Source organism: Monopterus albus, unplaced genomic scaffold (genome assembly GCF_001952655.1).
Source record: "Monopterus albus unplaced genomic scaffold, M_albus_1.0 scaffold76.1, whole genome shotgun sequence".
Classification (NCBI taxonomy): domain Eukaryota; kingdom Metazoa; phylum Chordata; class Actinopteri; order Synbranchiformes; family Synbranchidae; genus Monopterus; species Monopterus albus.
Genome location: NW_018127956.1, coordinates 1,431,853 through 1,439,099, shown reverse-complemented (window position 1 = coordinate 1,439,099; position 7,247 = coordinate 1,431,853). Strand labels below are relative to the sequence as shown.

General features: G+C 39.3%; 1 long non-coding RNA gene across 2 annotated transcripts in view; it reads left to right on the top strand.

Annotated features, from left to right (window-relative positions):
* Positions 1-1,225, top strand: part of LOC109963635 (uncharacterized) — a 3,871-nt gene extending 2,646 nt beyond the window's left edge. For both annotated transcript variants that reach the window (XR_002275427.1, XR_002275426.1), the window contains exons 3-4: positions 821-907; positions 1,101-1,225. This is a non-coding gene — a long non-coding RNA (uncharacterized LOC109963635). The remainder of the gene's footprint in view (positions 1-820; positions 908-1,100) is intronic.
* The last annotated feature ends 6,022 nt before the right edge of the window (positions 1,226-7,247 follow it).

Below are 7,247 nucleotides of genomic sequence, written 5' to 3'. Positions count from 1 at the left end.
AAATCCCAGTCCACAAGCATCCTCATTCACAACACGTTCATTTAGATTTTCACGTTATGATACATGTTCACATTATTTATTGACTGTATCTAAAAATATCAAGGAAATTTTAAATTTAAATGAAGATATGAAATAATACAATATAAAATACAATGACTTAAATTATATTATTGTATATACTAAGGTCATCAAATCAGTGTCAGTTGAGTCTGTCAACTAGGTTGCCTGTAGGGATTTTTAAGGTCCAGCAGGTGTCAGTATTCAGTGACACAGTATCAATACAGTTTGGCAAACGCTTCATGACGCCTCATCTACCCATCACTAATACAGAGCACTTATTAGGTTTTTAGAAAGCACAGCGTTAAGCAAGATAATATAATGTGAACTGAGTGAGGTTATTTTCTTATAGTAGTAGGTAGGAGCTGTTCCGGTCCACACTCTAGTCTGCACTCCGGTAAAGCTGTTTGCCAACCGCCATTATTGAGCAGAAGAAGACGAATCTGATTGGACAGTGACAGTCCAATCACAGAACAGAATTAGTGCTTTCACTCTGCAATTGTCCACAGGGTCAGAATGAACTGTAGTGCAACAGTTTCACTTACTGGATGATAATGAAGCTTTGTTGTTGTGCCTTAAACCAAAAGTGCACAGGCTGTATTGCTTTAGTAAAAACTTTGTTTTATCTGTAATGTTTATGGCAAACATTGTCATAACATAGTCATTGACCATTGCTCTCAAGTCAAACAGCAGGGAAGTAGAATTATCTTTTAAATTCACTGTGGACAAACTTGTAAGCTGATTGAGTTAACTGATGTCACAGGTTCTGATCCTCCAAATGGCCAGAAACCAGGCATCCATGGCTCTGGAATTCTTCCTTGATGCTGCAAAGAAACGTGACTCCATCCAGGTATTCAGTCTTGTTTTTGAAAACTTCTGTGCAATTAACATACTGCTATAAAACTCATGTAAACAATTCCTTAGGCTTTAAAGTAATAACCCTGCTTAATATTTGTATACTTAACACTGCACCTCTTAATTTCATTGCGTGCTTCAGTGGAGTGTCCTCCACACTTAGTTTTTCTTTGCACATTCCCCCACAGCCTGTCTTGAAGCCAAGATGACCTGGACACAACTGGGAAGACTTATTGCTGTCAACCCTCATGAAAGCCTTGTGCAGAACAAGACATTTTTCCAATGTGTGGCCCCTACAAATCGGGCTGTTTCACCATGTCCCCTTTTTAAATGGCACTGGTCTCTTAGTTCTTCACTAGATACAGTGAAGAACTAGGAGTCCTGAACCAGTGCCTGCCATCGTTGATATCAACACACAGAACAAGAAAGTTTTACAATTATAATAGCTTTATTGAAGAAGAACAGGGCCTGGAAAATGCACTCTTTAAATGCTGCTGATGTTTTGGCCTAAGATGGGAAATACTGGTGGAGTCGAAGGTAGAGTACCTCATATCTTCTCCATGCCATTACACTGCATGGGCCTGGACCACAGTTGTGAAGACTCTAGTCATGTACAGTGCCTTGCGAAAGTATTCGGCCCCCTTGAACTTTGCGACCTTTTGCCACATTTCAGGCTTCAAACATAAAGATATAAAACTGTCATTTTTTGTGAAGAATCAACAACAAGTGGGACACAATCATGAAGTGGAACGAAATTTATTGGATATTTCAAACTTTTTTAACAAATAAAAAACTGAAAAATTGGCCGTGCAAAATTATTCAGCCCCCTTAAGTTAATACTTTGTAGCGCCACCTTTTGCTGCGATTACAGCTGTAAGTCACTTGGGGTATGTCTCTATCAGTTTTGCACATCAAGAGACTTAAATTTTGCCCATTCCTCCTTGCAAAACAGCTCGAGCTCAGTGAGGTTGGATAGAGAGCGTTTGTGAACAGCAGTTTTCAGTTCTTTCCACAGATTCTCGAGTGGATTCAGGTCTGGACTTTGACTTGGCCATTCTAACACCTGGATATGTTTAGTTTTGAACCATTCCATTGTAGATTTTGAGCCCTGCGGTGAGCCTGTGCTGATTGTGAGCTCAGCAGACACCCGCCCTCCCATTCTGACCACCTGTGGTCTTTCAGTCAGGAAGTCCAGAATCCAGTTACAGGTGGGAGTTGGGACATCGAGGTCTGCTGATGTCACTCACAGTCTCTGCATGTTCATGGATGTCGTCTGTGGCCCCTTTGAAGATGCTCCAGTCTGGCCTCTAGACAGCCCTGCAGGTTGGCCTGTGCACAGTCGTTCCAGGTGTTAACAGTTCTCACTGAGACTGGTTTTGCCTTGAGTCGTTTAGTGTAAGCAGGTTTGACCCGGATTGCTAGGTGGTCAGAGCTACCAAAATGAGGCTTAGTCTCACCCACTGAGAAAGCATTTCTAATGTTACTGTGTGGTCCAGTGTTTTGTTTCCTCTAGAAGGAAAGGTCACAAACTGATGCAGTTTAGGCATGCTTTTCGTGAGATTTCAGTAGTTATAATCCCCTAGAATAATAAAAGCAGCATCAGGATATGTGTTTCCATGCTAATTAATCATTCTGTACAGTTCCCTCAGTGCAGCTTCCTCTTTGTCTGAGGGGTGGGGGCATAAACTACACTCACAACGATACATTGCAGCTCTCTTGGTAAATAAAATGGCCTTAGCTTTAGTGTTAAATATTCCACATCTTCAGAACAGAATTTAGAGAGAATCTTACAGTTTGTGCACCAGGACTGTTTGACGAAGGCGGCTGTTCCTCCTCCGCGGGTCTTGCTGCTTTTCAGTGGTGCTACGATCCTGTCTTGGTGAAATCATTCAAGAAATATTAAAACTTAAGTCATTATTTTGAAATGGTATTTCATCATTCCTACTTAATAGAGTTTTTAGGGGTTATTTCTAGTGTGATTATGGACATTATTATTTCAAAGTGCTATTTTTCAAAAGTCTGTTTTTATTTCATAATGCCTTTTCATGTCCGTTACTACAGTAGCCTAGATGGGACATTATGTTCATGCTGCTGTCTGTGACTCTGCAATAGACATGCTCTTGAACACAGTCTAGAACAGGGGTGGCCAATTCCAGTCCTCGAGGGCCGCTGTCCTGCTTGTTTTCCAACTATCCCTGCCTGACCTGCTGCTGATTACCTGGCTCAGGTGTGTTCAGCCAATCAGAAGCTGGAAGATACCAATTCACTTTGTCTTTCATCTTAGATAGTATCTTCCAGCTTCTGATTGGCTGAACACACCTGAGCCAGGTAATCAGCAGCAGGTCAGGCAGGGATAGTTGGAAAACAAGCAGGACAGCGGCCCTCGAGGACTGGAATTGGCCACCCCTGGTCTAGAACAATTCAAAGCAGAAACGCTATAGTTATAGAGTAGATGGTCTGATAGGAATTTGCATTAATGTGCATGAGTGGACTGGTTTCATAAAAACTGTTGACCTAACACATTCAAATTGTTTCCAAATTGCTGCCATTATGCAAAAAAGTATGTATGTTGGTAGGAAAATAATACAGACAGAATGCAGCAAATTGCAGTACAACTCACGTTCTCACCTGTAAACCACCACCAAGTGTTTAGGTACTTCCATATTGATACAAACCTTTGCTATGAGCTACCCATGATGGCTATAAGTAAACAGCTACAGTACTTTTCCTTTCAGCAAACAGCAAATGTGCCACTGAACATTTTCACAGTATCACAGTCTCCAGCACAGTATGTCAAACTTTGGTTCAATTTGAGTTCACATTCATTATTCTCTGGTCTCTTTGGAGCGCAGTACAGCCAGTGAACCTCTCTCTCCACCCACCCTATCGCTAGATATACTGTAGTCCCTAGGGGGTTGCAGTATATTCTAAGTGTTGTGCTTGAAAAGAAAGAAGCATAACTGAGTCTTGGCACTGTTGATCTTTTAGAGATGTGCAGCAACAACAAATAAAACAGACACTGGATTAGAACTGTTTACATCAGGAAAGGCTGAAGGTGGTGGAAAGCTGAAGTGTTGGTGAGAGCTGACGGTTACTGCAGTCCCACAGAAGAGCACACAGAGCAGTGAGGGTTTAGGATGTTTCTTGTGCTTCTACGCTGTTAGGAACATCGACAAAGTGTCCAAAGTTTGGCGTGAGCCATAAATAAGCACCCAAAAGACAAAACAATGTCTTGTGTATAGAATACAGAATAAGTGTGTTATCTTCAAATACATCAAGAATGAAACATTAATGTTCCTGTTGTGTACTTTTGCAGTTTTTCATTACAACATCCAAAAGCAGCACAGACCACTCTGAGACAGGCTAGGACTTCTCCTGTGGTGGTGGGAGAGAAAACAATCTTGTTCTCTAAATAAAAGAGTAAATAAAATAAAGATCTCTGTTTCTTTTTGCTCTATCTCCCACAAATGTAAAAAGAAAAGCTGGCTGCTTTCACCCTACCCTACTTCACCCATTTGCACTCCCGAGCACCCCATGACACCCCCAGTAGTTACAGGTACCCTAGCCTTTCTCCATGTTACCAGCTAGCTGGTTTCAGGAGGCACTTGACTTATCTTTCTTATCTTATCATTTCATCTATCTATATTATATTTATCTTTAGTAGTCATTTATCTTAGTCATGATCCTAGAATAGACTGTCAGAAAATTTCATCTTCAATCTCTGATTGTAGGGAGGATGAGATCTCCCCCACCTCCAACTTGTGCCTGAGAAATGTTTAGTAGTAATTGTTTGTATACCACAACTATAAAAGGTTAACTGTATCCAAGCTGTAGTTATTTAACAAGATATCATGTAAAGTCTGAAGTGAAATACTGTGTGACTGTTTCTCCACATCTGGCCTAGATTCAAACACGCTGTGTATTTTTTTGTATTAATTTCCATGATTGAAAAAAAAGCACTGTTACTCCGTGGACTACAGTTCCATCTTCCAATAAATACAACACTGAAATAAACAGTAGTAGTACTGGTTTAAACAGTTGAATTTCATACCTTTTTAAAGAATTTATTTGTTTTGCACCGCTGAACATAAGTATTTGAACACCTGAGAAAATCAGTGTTAATATTTGGTACAGAAACCTTTGTTTGCAATTACAGAGGTCAAACGTTTCCTGTAGTTCTTGACCAGGTTTGCACACACTGCAACAGGGATTTAAAAAATCATACAATGTGATTTCCTGAATTTTTTTTTTCAACTCTGTCTCTCAGAGTGGGAATGCACCTACAATGTGAATTTCAGACCCCTCCATGAGGGGTGTAATATAATGGTAGAGGAAACACTGCTCTCCTATTTCTCTAATTTCCAGAAACTATAGTGTGCAATGTAGGTACATACAGTGTACGAAGATTATGTGCATGCAGTGGACAGTGGTTTATACACCTGCCACTTACAGTAACCCCTATGAATTTCCTGTTCCAAAAAAGGCCATTATCTGAAGCATACTGTATGTTTACACTGTAACATTCAGAACCATAAACCACATGTTGTGCCACACCAGTTACATAGAAGAAGCAAGCATATTGATTTAAATTCGGAGAAGGCTGCCCTCACTAAGACGAGTGGAAGTATCTCTTGAAACAAACAATAATGTTCACAAAGGGTTTAATGCTATGAATGCAAACAAAGTGATGGATAGATTTTAGTTCCTGGTAAACAATATCCCCTTGCAAGTTGATATTTTATTATTAGCATATACGAATGCTTTTACATTTAAATGCAAAACTTGAGGCTCACAATGCAATATTGCACCATTACACAAATGTTGGTAAAACAAATGCTTTTTAACACACAGATCAGATCATGAAATTACTCTCCCTCAAAGTGCAAGAGCATCTGAGGCTAAACAAGAGAAAACTAAATTATGTTAAAATGATGAGCAATGAGCCATTACTTTACAGGAAATACATTTTAGATGTGATATTGTGAACCTCTTGCACTGCAGGCACCCAAATCAGGTTTAAAAACAATAACACTACAACACCAAGAAGGCTTTTTGGTCAACACTTTTTTCACTCACAGATAGTTATAGCTCTTTGTAGTGAGTCATTTACGTGCAGGTCAGTTCATGACGCTGTGGGTGGTAGGTGTTAAATGCTGCTAATATCTGCTGTTTAAAAGAAGAACTTTTTTGGCATATGAAATTAAAGTCTACAGACTTTATCTACCGCACCCAAAATGGTGCATATGAGCTAAGTGATGAAACATGCAAATGTATCAAAGTCTTATGTTCTGCTGAAAAGGCACAAAGAGAAACTGCCATATTGTGACACAAAACAAAACAGTGCAATGTTTCTGTTTTGATTCTCAGAATTCAACCAGGGGACAGTTTCATTTATACACTTGGAAAACTTACTTACTTTAGTTCTCAACAGTTAGCATCATTATCTCGATGTATATAAAACTGAAAAGATTAGCCTAATCTTTTTTCTAAAGTAAGTTGTTTTTAGTTTCATTTTATTATATTTCCATGATTCCTAGACTTTAGTCTTGTAAGAGGAAGAGGAAGCCAAATCAGCTCATAGTGTGAGTGTTGAAACAACAATATTTAAAAAGGTAAACAGGAACCAGTATGTTTTATTGTTCACATTTAAAAAATGGTTTGTGATCTGTGTTTCAGTTACTTGAAACAGCCACCAGAGTCCAGCACTGCATTGATTCATGAATGAGGCCCTACAGCAGGTTTAAAGTCTGACTCTGTCTGTACGGTAAGCAAATGTTTGATTGTACATCACATCATATAGAACGCATTTCATTTCAAGTGCACAACTGTATTTAAGACTACAAATTTGCAAATTAGTGTAGCAGCTGCAAGGCGTGAATCTCTAAATGTAACTATTGTTTCAGTAACATTAATATAAATTTGGCCCATGATTATGTTGTTCAAAGTATTAACACTGAAATATCATTTGTTTCAAACCACTGATATTTTATGCTCCACAGCTTCAATTTCATAAGTGGATACTTTCTCATTTTGCTGCCTCTTCTGCTTTTGTTTTCTGGTTCATCCTGAAATACTAGAAAAAAACTAAAACTGAAAGTCCAGCTTGTATTTTCTTACTACTGTATTCTCCTTTTGTCCTTTCCCCATGTTTATCTCCTTTGCCTTTGGCATGAGAGGGGTTAAGAGAGAGAGCAGGGCGAAAGCTTGTTTCTCAGAATAAAGGCACTGGGCAGCAAAGGTAAGATGAAAGTGTGGTGAATGCACACATCAGAGTGGCGCATCATTAGAGCACCTACTAGAGCTCTTAGCAAGCGTTACAATGCAGACGTCATGTT